Source organism: Euleptes europaea, chromosome 2 (genome assembly GCF_029931775.1).
Source record: "Euleptes europaea isolate rEulEur1 chromosome 2, rEulEur1.hap1, whole genome shotgun sequence".
Classification (NCBI taxonomy): domain Eukaryota; kingdom Metazoa; phylum Chordata; class Lepidosauria; order Squamata; family Sphaerodactylidae; genus Euleptes; species Euleptes europaea.
Genome location: NC_079313.1, coordinates 64,382,758 through 64,399,745, shown reverse-complemented (window position 1 = coordinate 64,399,745; position 16,988 = coordinate 64,382,758). Strand labels below are relative to the sequence as shown.

Here is a 16,988-nt window from a genome sequence, read left to right as displayed (position 1 = left end):
CACAGATACAAAAGACAAACCGTCATGTACACTCTTCTCCACCAAACTTCCCAACACAGAGTTACAGTTACATAGGCTTATATACAGAACTCCACCTGAAACCAATAAGGCCACCTGTAGACCTGGCCACAGTATTACATCATCCTTACTGCTTTAAACCGGTTAGTTGCAGTTCACCCTAGAACCTGCAAGGCGATTGCTGCCTCTTGCATCATCCTAGATGCCTCTGAATCTGACAGCTACCTATCAGCTGTCTCTGTCAGATTATTATGGGCAACTTGTTACTCTGACACTCCATCTCAAGTTGTCATAATAATTTTACCAATTGTTGAAACCTGTTACTATCTACTGTCTTAGTAAACAGATCAGCTATGTTTTCTTCACCTGTACACTTTTCAATATATACTCGATTTTTGTTTATCACATCCGCCACATTCTGATATCTAATCCGGATATGCCTGCTTTTGCTTCTGAAACATTGCTTGTTTCCCAATTGCATCGCTGCAACATTGTCACTATATATCTTTACAGGTACAGGTACAGTTACATTCAGTTCTTTTAACAAATACATGAACCATTCCAACTGTATTATTTCATTTATTGCGCTGTACACAGCTTCACAAGTACTCATTGCAATAAATGATTGAGTAACTGATTTCCAATTAATAAGAGCTCTGCCCAAATACAGCACATACCCTGTGGTAGACCTTGCTTTTCCCCGATCCGCCCACAATGCATCAGAATAGGCAACCAGCTCCCTATTACAAACTCTCAGGCACAGCTTCCTGTGCATAGATCCTTTCGGGTATCTTAGCACCCTCTTTGCTGCCTTCCAATCGGTGACACACATTTTTTACTCAGGCAGTGCACCACCTGATGAATGTCTGGTCTAGACCAGGTTGTGAGATACAGCAGGCTTCCCACCAAAGACTGATACATAGTCTTGTCACATTCTGCCTGTGCTTCTGTTTCACCACTCACATATCCTGTTACCATAGGAGAATCCACAACATTTGCATCTACCATCTTAAACTTCTCCAGTAGCTGTTGTATCTTGTCAGGCTGAGACAAAGAAAACATCCCATCTTCATCTCTGCTTATTTTTACTCCTAGGTAATTACTGATTTTGCCTAGACATTTCAGTTTAAAGCGTTCTCCTAATTGCTTTTCAAACTGTTCTATGTCACCTTTATTATTAACCATCAGACACAAGTAATCAACATACGACATTACAAAGACCTCCTTCTGTCCTGAGCATTTAGAGAACAAACACAAATCTGACACGCTCTGTTTGAATCCCAATTGTTTTATGGCTTCAGTCAGGCAATGATTCCACTCTCTTGCTGACTGATGTAGACCATACAATGCCTTGTTTAGCCTCAGGACCATGCTTTCTGCTTCAACTCAAAGCCAGGAATTTGCTGCATAAAGATTTGTTCTTTTAAAGGTGCGTTTAAATAGGCTGTTTGCTCATTATCAGAGCTGATTTCACAGTCTCACATCCAGGTGCAGCCAATTTACAAACTGCCACCTGGTAGATTAGTGTGAGAATACCTTGTGCTATTGCAATGCTTCCAGTTCAGCTTTTCTTGCTCTGAACCACAATAGTTTATCTCTTTCATTGTCAGCTAATATACTTTCATAGCTCCCAGGTTCATAGCTCTCAGCATCCATATTGAAAATACAATCACAGTAATCAAAACCAAACTTTTTAGGCGGCACACCTTTGGTGCTGCGTTCAGACCTCCTGACCTCAGTCTCTTCAGAATTCTCTCCTTCTGAAGTGTCAGACTTTACACTCTCCCTTCTTGGAGCACCTTCTGAAGTTTCAGACCTTACACTCTCCCTTCTTGGAGCCCTTGCTGGAGAACCACTGTTATCTCTGGCTTCCAGCTGCTCATTAATTGGAAGAGATACCATGTCCAGCACCTTATCCGAGCCGTGCAACCTTGTCCAGTTGAATGACTCTCCAAAATTAGCAGAACGACTAATTGTTATCCTATTGTAAGTATCAGCAAAACGGTAGGATTTCGCAGCATTCTGATACCCAAGGAACAAAAGTGGTTTGGACTTTTTGCCTCCCCTCCTATGCTTTAAAGGTATACCCACCCACGCCTTGGCACCAAACACTCTCAAATGCCTCAAGGATGGATTCCTTTTATACAAAACCGTATAGGGCCGTGTTGGCGAACCTATGGCACGCATGCCATAAGCGGCACGCCGAGCCCTCTCTGTGGGCATGCGCGGAGCCGTCGTGTCTGCCCCCTCCTCCGCCCCTCCTCGCAGCCTCGACGCAAGTTTCCACCGCGCCGCAGCCAACTTTGTCACGGGGCTGGGGCGGAGGCGAGGCGGCAGGCGTAGCGGTGCGGCTGGCCGGGTAGCTGCTGGCCCGGGCCTGCCGTGACGGCAGCTTCCTGGTGCGCAAGAGCGTGGCCGGCGCCTTCGCCCTCCGCCTGCTGTGAGTGGCCCTGGCCCCTTGGAGGCTGAGGGAAGAGGGCTTTCTCTCCCCCCCCGTAGGCTGCACTGTGATCGGCGGCAGCGAGTTGGGAATCACTCCCCCCCTTTCCCTCCCCTCCCCTCTCCTCGGAGCCCCCCTGAGTCGGGAGCTGCTACCGAGCGTGCTTCTCCGCTCGGCACCAGTCCCGCTCTGCACGCCGCGAAGGGGAGAGCAGCGGCGGCAGCAGCCGGCTTCTCCCCCAGGCCAATGGATACCTTATGCAGGAGGGCGACGGCAGAGCTCCGGAGCTGATTTCCACCTCCTCGTCCCGCCCGGGGTTTGCATTTTGCTGCAGGCGGCGGAGGGGAGCCAGGGAGCCAGACCGGAGGAACGGAGTGGGAAAGCCCCCCCCCACCCACTTTTGCAAACTTGCCGCCCTTTGCACCCGCACGGCTTTTGCTGCTGGTGTGGGAAGCGCGCGAGCTTGCCCCCCCCTTACCCGGGGCGCGATGCAAAGGCGCCTCTTTCTCTGCAACACGGGAGGCTTTTTTGTGTGTGTTTGTGTCTTTGCATCGTTGGGGGGCGAGTTGCAAAAGTTTACCTTGCGGGTTTTCATGCAAGCCTGCGGACAACTCGACCTTTCCTCCGGGGGTGTGTGTGTGTGTGTGTGTGTGTCTCTCCCCCCCAATACACCCCGTTGCTGGGGCAAGCTGGCCCCTCGCACATTTTCCCCATCCAGATTCTGAAAACTCTGCATGGGGGGGGGGGTTATTGGCCATTTGTGAATGGGAGATTTTGCCTTGGATTTGCCACTCAGATGCATATTTTCCCCATCCAGATTCTCAAAACTCTGCATGGGGGGGAGTTTATTGGGCATTTGTGAATGGGAGATTTTGCCTTGGATTTGCCACTCAGATGCACATTTTCCCCATCCAGATTCTCAAAACTCTGCATGGGGGGGGGGGGTTATTCGCCATTTGTGAATGGGAGATTTTGCCTTGGATTTGCCACTCAGATGCACATTTTCCCCATCCAGATTCTCAAAACTCTGCATGGGGGGGGGTTTATTGGCCATTTGTGAATGGGAGATTTTGCCTTGGATTTGCCACTCAGATGCACATTTTCCCCATCCAGATTCTCAAAACTCTGCATGGGGGGGGGTTTATTGGCCATTTGTGAATGGGAGATTTTGCCTTGGATTTGCCACTCAGATGCACATTTTCCCCATCCAGATTCTCAAAACTCTGCATGGGGGGGGGGGTTATTCGCCATTTGTGAATGGGAGATTTTGCCTTGGATTTGCCACTCAGATGCACATTTTCCCCATCCAGATTCTCAAAACTCTGCATGGGGGGGGGGTTTATTGGCCATTTGTGAATGGGAGATTTTGCCTTGGATTTGCCACTCAGATGCACATTTTCCCCATCCAGATTCTCAAAACTCTGCATGGGGGGTTATTGGCCATTTATTAATGGGAGGTTTTGCCTTGGATTTGCCACTCAGAATTCCTTAAAATTATTTGGCAGAAAATTCCACACTTTTAAGTCAATGAAAGCATTTGGGATTGCTTTCCTCACTTTGTTTGGATCATCTTATGCTTGTGAGCAGCTGTTTTCAGCTTTGAATTATATCAAATCTGACACCAGAAACAACTAACAGATGACCTGAGTGCTGCATGTGTTGCTCTCAAATTTACAAAGTATGAGCCAAGGGTAGACAAATTATCAGCATGCACACAACAGCAAAAATCACATTAATTGTTCAAAAGCATGTCTTTCGATAAAAAGTTGTTTGTATCATTGAAAGCTCTGTTATTGTGTTTTTCTTTTAAGGCAAAAGATGTTAACATATGAGTTGTTTTTTCTAAACTAAAACCTCAGTATTCAGGTTAAATTGCCGCATTGGCACTCGGCGATAAATAAGTGGGTTTGGGGTTGCAGTTTGGGCACTCGGTCTCTAAAAGGTTCACCATCACTGGTATAGGGGATGTTATCAATGCTTGAAGTCCACAACCTATTAATGAGGTAATCAGAAACCTTAATTGCCTCTGCCCAGAACCTAGGCTTTAGATTAGCATCCTCCAACAGAGATTGCATCATGGATTTTAAATATCCTATCAGTCTTTCTGCAACTCCATTTTCCTGGGGAACACAAGGGTTAGCAAGTCTGTGCTGAATCCCTTTGCTCTCTAACCACTGGGCTAATTCATTTGACAAGAACTCTCCGCCACGATCCGACTGGAGATTGGCAACTGGCAAACCTAGCTGCCTTTCCACTCTGTTCACCCAGTACTTGATTGTTTTACAAGATTCACTCTTGTGCTTGAGCAGATAGACCCAGCCAAACCTCGTATGGTCGTCAACTAGAACCAGAGCCCATCTGTTCCCTGACACACTCTCTTGGAAGGGGCCACAGATATCTACATGGACAATTTTTAAGGGTCTGTCTGTCACCCTCTGGCTGACTTTGGCCACTGGACACCTTCTGCTTTTTACTGATTTACATACAGTACAATCAAGGAAATTATTACATTTGTTTAGCCTCACCTCATTTTCCCCTAGCAAGCTCAGGGTTTTCTGTATTGTTGAAAATGAGGCGTGGCCTAAACACCGGTGTAACAAATGCATGCACTCTGGATGAGGATTTTCGTTTAAAGTTCCCACTGTGCTTGTGGCTTCCCCAGCCCCTCTGCGCACAACATAAACATCCTGCTTTAATTGCCCTTTCAACAGCGTGTCTCCCTCTCTGCTTATCTGGCAGGAGGAAAACCAGCCCTGGTCAAGGCAGATACGTTTAGCAAATTATTCTCCAGGAGAGGTACGCACAGCACATTCTGGAATGTATGGCTTAATTCTGGAAAGTTTAGGCTTCCCTCACACTGGACCTCTAAACGTTTCCTGTCTGCCAAGCTGACATGCGTTCTAGCAGACTGCTTTGTGTTTGACAGTAAGGAGCTATCTTTAACAAAATTCTTGCTAGCCCCGCTATCAACCAGCCATACATCCTCACCCTTATTAGTCTCTGCCAGCATCACAGATGTGTGTGTGGCAGTCTGGAATTGTTTCTTAGCCGTCTTCTTCTTTAATTGGGGGCAATCCTTTCTGAGGTGCTGAGTGCTGCCACAGGAATAATATTTCCTAACAAAGAGCACACAGTCCTCCCCCTCTTGATTGAAGACGTCACTCCTCCGTTCCGTTCCACGATCTTGCTTCAACGACTTCTGCGCAGAGTAGACTTCACTCCCACTTACAGGCTGAATCCACCGCTGGGCTCAGGTCCTCGGTGTTGACTGTAAATTACCTCGCTGCCAGGGGTGAAACTCTGGGTTGTTAAACTCCTGGGCTAAGGTCTCCGAAGACGGACGAGACGCTGCTCTTTCCATCATGGGGTGACTCATTCTCAGCTGGGCTGTTGTCCTCTGAATCCGTCCCTCCTGCCGATGCTCCTCATCTTCCAGGATTTTGCGGGTAACATAATCACACGTAAGCTGCTCCACAGGCATGCATTCCAGAGAGGCCACCAATACATCAAAGCTTGCATCCAAGGAACCCAACATGATGTATACTTTATCCTCGTCTGAGACATTCTTTCCTCTCTACTCTAGCTGCCAAAACAATTCTGCCAGAGTTCTCAAATGCTCCGAGGCAGGCATGTGAGGTGATTTATTAGCCTTGTACAGACTCCTCATTAGTGCAAGTATAGTTCCAGCCGAGTCTCTGCGATAAATGGCTTGCAAAGACGCCCACGCATCCTTTGCGAATGTTTTGCTGGCAACATATACAAGCTGGCTATCCCCCACAGTCAAAATTATATTGGCAAGCGCCTTCTTATCTTTCTCTTGCCCTTCATTATCATCATCAGTGGGGGTTTGCAGCACAACATCCCATAAACCTTCTCTCTTAAGGTAATGCTCAATTCTCACCGACCAAATGTAGTTGTCAGCGTTGAGCTTCTCCACTGGGATTGCAGATTGAGCCATCTCTCCACTCAATCACTCACTGTTCCAAAAGCCTCTGGACGTCCTGGAAACTTAATTGTGCTACCACTACATGTAACCTGCGCAGTGTAGAGAAGCTGGGCCCATAGCCCTGACGTGGAAGCAGGCAGATTAGCAGTTATCCAGGACACACCACCAGATCTCCTTGCTTTATTGAAAACAGTGTTGGTTAATTTAGAGTGCACAGATACAAAAGACAAACCGTCACGTACACTCTTCTCCACCAAACTTCCCAACACAGAGTTATAGTTACATAGGCTTATATACAGAACTCCACCTGAAACCAATAAGGCCACCTGTAGACCTGGCCACAGTATTACATCATCCTTACTGCTTTAAACCGGTTAGTTGCAGTTCACCCTAGAACCTGCAAGGCGATTGCTGCCTCTTGCATCATCCTAGATGCCTCTGAATCTGACAGCTACCTATCAGCTGTCTCTGTCAGATTATTATGGGCAACTTGTTACTCTGACACTCCATCTCAAGTTGTCATAATAATTTTTTTAGTTTGAAAACTAAAGTCAATGCATTTACCTGGGCTGAATAAAGACCTTGCATTCATGGCCCATTACCAATGCTGATTTCTCCACACCCATCTCTCCCCTGGACATCACAGACTCTTCTGCATATCACACCTAATCCCATCAAGCCTGCTATTCACATTTACATACTGTTCCTCTACTTAAAGACCGATGGATTCACATTCTAGCTGTATCTGAAGAAGTGAGCTGTGGCTCACGAAAGCTCATACCCTACCAGAAAATATTTTTGTTAGTCTTTAAGGTGTTACTGGACTCTTGCCCTTTTTGACTTCTAAAAGGTTAGTGAGGCAGGACCTACCTTTACAGAAGCCATGTTGGGTTTTGCTCAGCAGAGCTTGCCCTTCTATATGCTTGACTAGTCCTTCTTTAATAATGCTAGTCTGTAATTTCCTGGGTCCCCCCCTGGAACTTTTTTAATAAATGGGTGTTTCATTGGCCATTCTCCAGTCCTCTGGTATAGAGGCTGATCTAAGGGACATGTTACATATCATTGTTAGAAATTCACCAATTTCCCATTTGAGTTCTTGAAACACTCTAGGATGAATACCGTCTGGTCCCTGTGACTTGTTAGTTTGCAGTTTGTCTAGACGTTCTAGGACTTCCTGCCTTGTTACCACTATTTGCCCCAGTTCCTCATTCTCCCCTCCCCAAAAATTCTGTTCAGGAGAAGGAATCTGCCCTATATCTTCAACAGTGAAGACAGATGAGAAGAATTCATTTAGTTTCTCAGCAATTGATTTATCCTCCCTTATTGTTCCTGTGCCCTGACCTGGATGGCCCAGGCTAGCCTGATCTCGTCAGATCTCAGAAGCTAAGCAGGGTCAGCCCTGGTTAGTATTTGGATGGGAGACCACCAAGGAATACCAGGGTTCAGAGGAAGGCACTGGCCAAACCACCTCTGTTAGTCTCTTGCCATGAAAACCCCAAAAGGGGTCGCCATAAGTCGGCTGCGACTTGACAGCACTTTACACACACATTGTTCCTGTACTCCCATTGTCATCCAATGGTCCAACCTAGCTGGTTTCCTACTCCTAATGTACTTAAAATAATTTCTTATTGTTGGTCTTGATGTGTTTAGCGATATGTCCCTCAAAATCTTTATTAGTTTTGAGCACTAATGTTCTGATATTGAGCATCCTGTGTGTGACAGTCACAATTCTTCCTAGATTACATATATTCAACAAAAACTGTATGTCACACTACACGTTACATGTTTTTCTCAGCATCCTGTGTGTGACAGTCACAATTCTTCCTAGATTACATATATTTAACAAATATTGTATGTCACACTACACGTTACATGTTTTTCTCAGCATCCTGTGTGACAGTCACAATTACATAGATTACATATATTTAACAAATATTGGATGTCACACTACACGTTACATGTTTTTTCTCTCAGCATCCTGTGTGTGACAGTCACAATTCTTCCTAGATTACATATATTTAGCAAATATTGTATGTCACACTACACATTACATGTTTTTCTCAGAAATCTGTGAAGAAAGGGGCTGTGGGTTAGCGGCAGAACATATGCTTTGCACGCAGTAGTTTCATGTCATTTCAGTAACCTTTAATAGGCATAGTCAGGAGTTCTTAAGTTCAAGCCCTGCCCGTTAAAAGGATTTTAGGTAGCAGTGTTAGGAAAGTCCTTTCTTTCCCTAAGACAGTGGAGAAGTGCTACTGGTCAGAATAAACGACACCGAGCTAGATGAATCTCTGGGATGGTTTTGTATACGCCAGCTTCATGTGAGAAAGGACCATAGACGAAATGACCGTCACGATATATCCGACCAGGAACTTCTTGTTTTGATACTGTATACGTAGTGCTGCCTGCCCCGTTCTCATTCAGCGTTGCGGAACACACTGGCCGCCCTTCATCGCTGCCTGGGGTGGATCCTCCCCCTCCCCCACTCGGCTACTCACGGCATGATCAGGCGCCAACCGCCGCTTCGTCTTCCCCGCCTCTCTGATCGCCAAACGGAGACTCCCGCGCGGAACCAGCGTCGTGCGTCGGTCAAAGTCCGCCGGCTGGAAACAGGCGCCGCACGAGCCTGCGTGGGAGAAGCCGCGGGAATCTCCCTGCCCGGCCCGGCGAGGGGGTTGACTGGGCTACGACGACAACAAAGGCCGCCCTGCCGAGCCGGAGCGACCGAAGACGGGCCCGAGACCTCCGTGCCTTCAGGTCGCAGCTCTCCTCGTTTGCTCTCCCTTTCTGTCAGGCGCGCTTGCCTCTCTTCCCTTTTCCATTATGCTTTTTTTTATTTTTTAGTAGAAAAGGGCCAGAGTCCAGTAGCGCCTTAAAGACTAACAAAAATATTTTCTCACAGTGGGTCGCCGTGTTAGTCTGTCTGCAGTAGTAGAAAAGGGCCAGAGTCCAGGAGCACCTTAAAGACTAACACAAATATTTTCTGGCAGGGTATGAGCTTTCGTGAGCCACAGCTCACTTCTTCAGATACAGCTTAGAATGTGAATCCATCTGTCTTTAAGTAGAGGAGAGTGAATTCAGACAGGCATTAGTATGTCAATGTTTACAGTATGTCAATGTGAATAGCAGGCGTGATGGGATTAGGTGTGGTATGCAGAAGAGTCTGTGATGTCCAGGGGAGAGGTGGGTGTGGAGAAATCAGCATTGGTAATGCAAGGTCTTTATTCAGCCCAGGTAAATGCATTGACTTTAGTTTGAATATCAACTGTAATTCAGCATTTTCTCTTTTTTTTATCATCATCATCGCTGTTATAAAAACAAGTCCTGTGGCGCTTTAAAAATGAGCAGATTTATTCTAGCATAAACTTTCGTGGATTCCTTAAAAGCCCACAGGTAGAGGCTGATCCGTGAACACTCATGCCACGGATGATTTTAAGGTGCAATGGGAGACTAACACGGCTTTTTCTTCTCTGGAGTCTGGCATTAGGGCTGTTCTTATTGTTGCAGAGCTGTTGTAATGCTTGTTTAAAAAGGGAGAAGTCTCGGGCTGCAGAATTCCAAAAGAGGCTGAGAAGGTCAGATAAAGGTAAAATAGTGTACTTAATTTTCAGCACGAGAGATGCTGGAGCTCAAGTTTGTCTGTTATCCCGACCCGCCTTGCCGTAATTTTAGGTGTTTAGAGGATGAATGTGGTTACTTTTTGATATGGGAGAGGTTTTCTGTACATTCCTAGAGGTGTGCTCTCGCTCCCCCCACCCCCATTACTCCTTTACAGATTCCAGGCCTAAATCATGACATTAAAAAGAGGGACTGGAACTGAACTCTTGCACAAAATATTTCCCTAGGACCAAGGCTGTAGAACCTTAGACACAATCTGTCAACAGCCTGCACTGATTTACACACTTAGCTGCCTTATACTGAATCAGACTCATAGTTTATCAAGGTCAGTATTCACAGTGGGTAGCCGTGTTAGTCTGTTTGCAGTAGTCAAAAAGGGCAAGAGTCCAGTAGCACCTTAAAGACTAACAAAAATATTTTCTGGTAGGGTATGAGCTTTCTGAAGAAGTGAGCTGTGGCTCACAAAAGCTCATACCCTACCAGAAAATATTTTTGTTAGTATTTAAGGTGCTACTGGACTCTTGCCCTTTTTGACAAGGTCAGTATTGTATACTCAGACTGGCAGCGGCTCTCCAGGGTCTCAGGCAGAGGTCTTTCACATCACCTACTTTTAACTGGAGGTGCCAGGGATTGAACCTAAGGCCTTCTGCATACCAAGCAGATGCTCTGTCACTGAGCTATGGCCCCTTCACAAAGCACCATCTTGCCCAGGCCACCAAGACCCACCACAAGAGCATTGAGGTTTGGGTTTTGTTTCCTAACAGTTTGGTTTTGTTCACATGTCGTTTGCATAGCAAACTAACTAACTATGTGATCTGCACCAATTACTGTGTTCTCTTGGCTAGTGGCTTACAGTCCAATACTATACATTTACTCAGACGTAAGTCTTACTGAGTTCAGTGGGACTTACTCCTAGGTATGTGTACATAGGATTGCAGCCTCAGGCTTTTTAAGATGATGGCATTTTTCACAGGGAATACATCATTCTACTAATTTTTGAGCATATCTGAACAATGCCAAGTCGTGTGTATTAAGTACCAGCAAGTCGTTTCCGATTCATGGCGACCCTATGAATCAATGTCCTCCAAAACATCCTATCCTTAACAGCCATGCTCAGTTCATGCAATCTAAGGGCCGTGGCTTCCTTTACAGAGTCAATCCATCTCTTGTTGGGTCGTCCTCTTTTCCTGCTGCCTTCAACTTTTCCTAGCATGATTGTCTTTTCTAGTGACCAAAGTACAACAGCCTCAGTTGAATAATTTTAGCTTCTAGGGTCAGTTCAGGCTTGATTTAATCAAAAACCCAATGATTTGTTTTTTTGGCAGTCCACAGTATCTGTAACACTCTGCTCCAACACCACATTTCAAAGGACTGTGCAATGCTAGGTCAGTGAAAAATAAGGTCTCAGAGGAACAGGCAGACCTGGCTTGCTTGACTGAAACCTGGCAGGATTACTGTGATGTGGTCGTTTTGATACAGCTGATACCAGCCGGGTATAAAGTCCTTCATCAACCTTAAAATGGGAGGATGGGGGTAGCATTTATTTTCTGTGAGTCTCCATCACCCAGTGCAGACAGGCTGGCTTTGATTATATGTACTCTGTGTTGGACACCAGGAACAGATTAGGGATCCTGCTGGTGTACCAGCCACCTAGCAGGGTCTCTGACAGAGCTGATGGAGGTGATATTGTACTTGGTTCTGAAGATTGCTGGTGATCTGATTAGGGGGTGGAGGTTTGCCCCTTGCCTTGGTCAGATCACTGTCTTCTGGAGGCATGGTTGAGCTTGCTGCCTCCTCCCTGCAGGAGAGGTGGACTGATTCAGATGGTCTGCTCCTGATGACCCTCTGGAGGTCCTTGTAGATTCACAGAATGATGGACTGACTAGGGCCATAAACATAGTTGCTCCTTGGAGTCCTCTTCCATGCTCTGTGAGGTCCACACCTCCTTGGTTTACCAGGGAGCTGGGAGATATGAAGCAGACTGGAAGACGACTAGAGTGATGTTGGCAGAAGACTTGGCACATCAGACAGAGCACATCATTTAGTCCATTTGCAGGCCGATGAGGCGGCAGTGAAGGCATCAACTTTCTTCTGACGCAATGGTGGCAAAGAATCTTGCCCAGCTCAATTGTTTAAAGTGGTTCATGGCTTGATAACAGCGAAGTCTGACTTTGCTGGCGATGAAAAGTTGACTCCCAGCCATGATGTTTTGGATGTTTGCTTGTTGAGAAAATATCTCTCATCCATTCGAACCTTGAGGCCACGTTGAGAGTAGAACTGGTTCCTGCCATGTCAGAAGTTCCTGTTTGTCCGTTTGTTATGAATATTTTCAGATTGATCCTCTCTATGGACGCTGACAGGGTCGTTGTGAGTGTGAAAGCCGCTGCTTGTGCTCTGGACCCATGCCCATCCTGGCTTTTAAAATCTTTCCAGGAATAGGTATTGGAGCCATTAGTGAAAATCTTCAAATCCCTCCGTGATTGAGGGGGCTCTCCCTAGGACTTTAAAGGAGGTAGTTATTAGACCTGCTCAAAAACCTTCATTGGCTAGGGGTGAGGGAGCCAATTACAGGCCAGTCTCCAAGTAACCTTTTCTAAGGAAGAAGAGAGAGTGTGTAGTGATAGAGCAGCTCCAGAGTTTCTTGAATTTGCCCTTGATCCATTTCTGGTTTCAGGCCTGGGTTTGGTACTGAGGAGGCTTTAGTGGCACTGGTGGACAATCTTTGCTTAAAGGTGGACAGGGGCAATCTTCCATGTTGATGCTGTTAGACCTCTCAGCAGCCTTTGATACAGTTGGTTACTCCATTCTTATCCACTGGCTTGAATATGGAGTTAGCATGAAGGACTCTTCAGTGGTTTCACTCTTTTCTTTCTGACTGGACATGAAGAATCTCCAGCGCAGCTGGGTGGGATTTATCTTGTGAAGCTCTGCAAGATTCTGTTTTCTCAACCACGCTCTTTAATATATTATATATATATAATATGGCCGCTGAATGAGATTGTTGAGAGCTTTGTGGTTGAGTGTCTCCAAGCAAATGACACCCAGCTCTATATTTCATTATCCAAGCCTCCAGCTACATCTGTCTTGGTTCTGAACCAGTGCTTTGAGGCTGTGGTCAGGTGGCTAAGGCAGAACAGACTGAAGATAAATCCAGAGAAGACCAGAGTAATTGTGGTCAGGAAAGCTGATATTCTAGATGGACTGAATCCACTTGTCCTTGATGGAATAACATTGGCTTTTCAGAGCAGGTTAAGAGCTTGGGGATGCTCTTGGACCCTGCCTTGTGGTTTGAAAAGCAGGTTGGCATGGTGGCCAGGAGCACTGTTTATCAGCTGTATCTGATTCACCAACTCTCTCATTACCTGGGCTCAGCCAGTCTGGCCATGCTGATCCACGCTTCTGTAATCTCACTGTTGGATTACTGCAACACGCTCTAGGTGGGGTTATCCTTGAAGACAACCCCAAAACTATAATTGGTCCAGAATATGGCAATTTGACTACTGTCAGAGGTTAGCCGCCAGGAATATATGTTGCCCATTTTGAAACAGCTTCATTGGCTGCCAGTCTGTTTCCGATTTCAGTTCAGAGTTTTGGTTATGACCTTTAAAGCCCATCACAACCTGGGATCCATATATTTGAAGGACTATCTCCTTCCATATGTCCCTGTGTGCCACCAAGTCATCAAGCAGCTATCTGTTGGCTATTCCGTCGCTTAGGGTGTCCCATCTGGCATGCACCAGAGCCCAGTCCTTTTCTATCATGGCTTCTGCACTGTAGGAGAGCCTCCCTGAAGAGGTGAGTGGGACCCCCTCCTTGGAGATCTTCAGGAGGTTCTGCAAGACCTACCTGTTTGCCAGGGCTTTTGAGGAGGTTTAAATGTCAGGCATCTTTTAAGGGGGTGAGTGAGGGAGAGGTTTAGGATTTATTTTAGTTTTAACTGAAAATGTTTTTGAGCAGTTATTGTAAGCTGCCTTGAACTATGAGGAAAGATGGGGTAGAAATTATTAAATAAATAAATAATAAAAATCCCTTTTCACTACTTCCATTGCAACACAGTTTCCCAGCTGTGTATGTGTGTTAAGTGCTGTCAGGTCGCTTCCGACTTATGGCGACCCTATGAATGAAAGTCCTCCAAAATGTCCTATCTTTGACAGCCTTGCTCAGATCTTGCAAATTGAAGGCTATGGCTTCTTGCTGGAGAAATGCAATCCTTTCTTCTGCAAGTGCCCTGAAGGAGACTTTAGCCCTTTACACAAGGCAAATAACTATTGACCAAATACAGCAAGGCTGCTTCTTCTCTTTGGCACTTTTTACATGGGTACTTTGACCGAAGTTCGCCCCTGGACTGACTCAGTTGTTCCTTGGAGTTATGCATGAGTTTTCCGTCACTCAGAGGTGACCTTGCGCCCAGCCCTTGCAAATTCTGGGTCTTCCCGACGGTGTTATAACCCGATTCTTATATCTCCCCTGAAATCAGCCCATGTCAAATCATTCTCATCTGCATGCATAATCCAAAGCAGGGCAGAGTGGAGCTGGGGGTGTTGATAAGAAAAGCATAAGAATATAAGAAAAGCCATGCTGGATCAGACCAAGGCCCATCAAGTCCAGCAGTCTGTTCACACAGTGGCCAACCAGATCCCTCTAGGAAGCCCACAAACAAGACAACTGCAGCAGCACCATCCTGCTGTTTTTCTCACAGTAAACACTACCGTCAATCACAAAGCAGATTTTAAAGGTGCGAGGACTCAGACATTTCCTGATTTTTGCTGCTTTACTCCGGAAACCCCAGGACTTTCTCCAGGGTGAACAACAACATGCATAGCATTTTTAGGATTTGGGACAGAAAAGTCAAGAGAGCATTGAACCCTAGGTAAAACTCCCATGCATAAAAGACCTTTAAGTACTTCAGGGAATCATTAGGATGCAACCATTGTGCCTCCTATCCATTCTTCTGTTCATCCACTACAAGCTCATGTTCTCCCTTGTACACAATAGAACAAAATCATAGTCTGCTGGCCGCAGGCTTTGGCTTTGAAGTCTCTAGACTCTAGGGTATCGTCATTCTGAGGGACTATAATATGCCACCCAACTCAAATACATGGACTTAAAACTATTTCCACCAAATGTATTTCAAAATGAATGTGTTTAAATGTATTGTATTCTAACATGTAAGAAACATGTTCTCACTTTTTGGCGCTTTAGCTTGAAATGGGTTTTCAGCATTCCTCTATGCTAACTGCAGCTTGCTCTCCCTGATCCTATGGTGATCCTTCAGTGCCTAAGAGTGCGGTTAGGACTGGTGTGCCTTAGTTTAGAGATTGCCAAAGTTTCTCTTTGCAGGAACCGAATGTGCTGAATTACTCCATTTAAACCCTAGCAAGAACTTTGTGTAAATTTGCTTTTGGGAGGAAGTGCATTCAGTTTAAATTGAGACTTACCTCTAATGTGTATTTACAGCTGAGGTCCCAGTCTGCACTATAGTGGCTCAGAGGTACAGTTGGAAAGGGAAGCAATTTTAAGGGTCATATAATGAAGGTATGTGAATTGAGCTTGAGATTTTTAATTGTATCTGTTTTATGCAGAAATAGCAGACATTAGTATTGAAAAGCTCAATCAGATCTAGATCTTACCCAATTTAGATCCTGAAAAATTGTTCCCTACTCTATATTCTTGTAGTGCACTATCAGTGCAGTTCATATTTTAATAACCTTCCCCACTAAATAACTCTTGCATGCTATGTTTTGAGTAACACATTGGAAACATCCTGTGCACAGCTGCCCAAATAAGAAATGGATAAGTAATGAGAGGATTGTGAAGCATAAACAAGTGTTCATATTTGATAAAACTGCTTACTGGAAAATTAACATTTATTCTCTTTCCCCTCATTGGCTAGAATTCACTTTCCTTTGTATGTGCTAACAGTGGTGCTTAATTATTATAGTGACACCAGTTTGCAGTAACTGGACTGTGTCCCTGTGGGGTCCTTCTTATGTCACTGTAATATGAAACTGTCAGGCAAGGCGGTCTGTGTATTATAAATAGGGTACTTCATCCATGATAAGCGATTATTATCTTTCTTTCCCAAGTGTAAAAGGCCTGTATAACTCAAGAAGGTGCGAGTGATTTAGGCCTCCCGAGTAAAGCTCCAATGAGTCCTGAAGGGGACCCTACCTCTGTTGTTGTCTTGTTATTGAACTTGAAATATTCAATTTATTATACTGGAATATATTTTCAGAAGTCAGCACTGGATAAAATAATGTTGCAGGCTGTTAGACCAACAGTACAACACGATTTAGTGCTCCTCTGTGATGGCCTTCTAAAAAACCCTCATCACCTTTGGTAGAGAAAAAAATGACGACTATTGGCATTTACTAACCATATGTGAGGAAAAGGCTGTGTGGAATATTTCAATTATTTAAAAAGAAAATGTATTTCTGTGGTGTTTTCATTCTGATGTGTGCAATTTTCTTTTTTCTTTTTTTCCCTTTTTTTTGGCATTATTAGGGTCATCATCTAGGCAGCGGCTGCTCATGACCTACAGACCTATTAAGTCCAAGGAATTGGATTTAAATGTACTTAATCCTGCTGAAATAGTTGTAGGAAGCAATCCTCAACAGGTCTACTCAGAAGTAAGTCCTGTACTATTCAATGTTGCTTACTCCAGGGAAAGTGTCCTTAGGACTGCGCACATAGTCACATAACCAGACTGTCACCCTACGTCAGAACGTACTTATTTGGAAGAAATTTTACTTTCAGGGGAGGTTGCTTTTACATGTAGGATGTATAGTCTAATAATTGGTGAGATGTTTACAGAAAAGCACTACTACCCCTTCACTTGTGGAAAGGTACAAGTTGTTACATAGAGGCTGGAATCGTAAGCACACTTGCTAGAAAGCGAATCCCTTTGACTTTAGCAGCACAATTCCTAGAAACGTGCAGGCTGGAAGTCATCATGTGGAATGAAGT

General features: G+C 45.2%; 1 protein-coding gene across 1 annotated transcript in view; it reads left to right on the top strand.

The window, feature by feature from the left end:
- The first annotated feature begins 16,570 nt into the window (after positions 1–16,570).
- Positions 16,571–16,988, top strand: part of EFCAB7 (EF-hand calcium binding domain 7) — a 38,387-nt gene continuing 37,969 nt past the window's right edge. Inside the window, exon 1 of the mRNA XM_056844328.1 lies at positions 16,571–16,651. The gene's annotated coding sequence lies outside the window, so the exon portion shown is untranslated. The remainder of the gene's footprint in view (positions 16,652–16,988) is intronic.